This window comes from Papio anubis, chromosome 9 (genome assembly GCF_008728515.1).
Source record: "Papio anubis isolate 15944 chromosome 9, Panubis1.0, whole genome shotgun sequence".
In the NCBI taxonomy this organism is placed as follows: Eukaryota; Metazoa; Chordata; class Mammalia; order Primates; family Cercopithecidae; genus Papio; species Papio anubis.
In genome coordinates, this window is record NC_044984.1 from 83,240,765 (window position 1) to 83,242,568 (window position 1,804).

General features: G+C 38.9%; 1 pseudogene; it reads left to right on the plus strand.

The window, feature by feature from the left end:
- Positions 1-1,371: 1,371 nt before the first annotated feature.
- Positions 1,372-1,480, plus strand: LOC116269059 (annotated as a pseudogene).
- Positions 1,481-1,804: the final 324 nt, after the last annotated feature.

Genomic DNA, 1,804 nt, shown 5'->3' on the forward strand with positions numbered 1-1,804 from the left:
AAACTGAAAACATTGTGCCCTTTCTTGCACAAAGGTGTCTATGCTGGAAACATAAAGGAGTCATCACATACTTTTTTTTTGGAACACTGCAATAGGGTAACCTGGGATACCTTACTGCAATACCAAGCTACCTAGGATTGCAATTCTGATTGCCCCATGGAGCTGTATAATTTCTTATGCCCTATGCATATGCAGGCATGCACACACATGCACAAATCAAAGGTAGAAACAGTCACAAAAAGAATAATTTAAGGTAGCCTACTCTGCTAAAGACAGCAAGGTAACTTTCTGGTTATAAAAAGGAAAAAGAAAAAATAAATCCAATTTAAATCTCCAATGAAGTATTTTGCAACGTAACAAATAAATCAAAAAAATAAATGTGCACTCTAAAATAATCAAAGTGTGTGAAGTCTAATCAAAACTCTGTTCTTGTGCCTTAGTACAGACTTCAGAAGAGAGTCAATGGTGTTCGTTTTCTTGTAAATGAATTTGAAGTTTATTTGATTCTCTAAGTTAAATAATAGCAAAGGAAGGTTTAAAATGTCTGTTCACTTATTTACTGTGGATAGTTAAGTGGTTTGCATCATAAATGCTAATTCAGGAAAAGTAGTCACTTATAGAGAACAATCTTAGGTTACATAAACAATCTGTGCTGCAATTGGTATTGGATGAATTAAGATATGAGTCTACTGGCAATATTTTGCATAAACAATGCGTGTCAGGCAAAGAATCAGTAAGCTGTACCATTAATCTGCTGTCCCAAATTCCTTAGTTGAAAATGTTCTTCAAATTATTTTTTGTGTGTGCTAAATGTTTTGCTAACATAGACATATTTCTTCTTCCTGTAATCCTAGCACTTTGGGAGGCCGAGGCGGGCGGATCACGAGGTCAGGAGATCGAGACCATCCTGGCGAACACGGTGAAACCCCACCTCTACTAAAAATACAAAAAAACTAGCCGGGCGTGGTGGCCCGCGCCTGTAGTCCCAGCTTCTAGGGAGGCTGAGGCAGGAGAATGGCGTGAACCCGGGAGGCGGCGGAGCTTGCAGTGAACGGAGATCCCGCCCCTGCACTCTAGCCTGGGCTACAGAGCCAAATTCCGTCTCAAAAAAAAAAAAAAAAAAAAAAGAAAAAGAAATATTTCTTCTTCACTTTCCACAGAAGGTCCATGATTTTATCTAAAAACAAACAAACAAACAAAAAATGAGCTTCACATTGTCTCATGAAGAAACTGCATTATACATTTTACGGTTTGAGTTAGTCTGCATAATGATAAAAAAAAAGAATACATTTACATGCCTACATGATATCTTAGAAATTAAAGTTAATATATAAGTTAGGATATCCGTTTTTTAAAAAATGACAAAAATCCTGTCTCTGACCTGGGTAAAGTGGCATCTGGTTGGTGGTACTTATCTCAAATCACACAGACATAAGGCAATCTCTTGTTTATCCCAGCTTGGCTTTTCTTATCTTCTTTTTTTTTTTTTTTTTTTTTTTTTTTTAGACAGGGTCTCACTCTGTCACCCAGGCTACAGTGTCTTAGTGTGATCCTCATAGCTCACTGCAGCCTCAAACTCCCAGGTGCAAGTCATCCTCCCACCTCAACCTCCCAAGTAGCTGGGACTACAAGTATGTGCTACCATGCCCGGCTTATTATTTTATAATTTTTTGTAGAGACAAGGTTCTCCCTACATTGCTCAGGCTGGTCTTCAACTCCTTGGCTCAAGCGATTCTCCCATCGGCCTCCCAATGTGCTGGATTATAAGCATGAGCCACTGCATCAGGCCCCAGCTTAGCTTTTG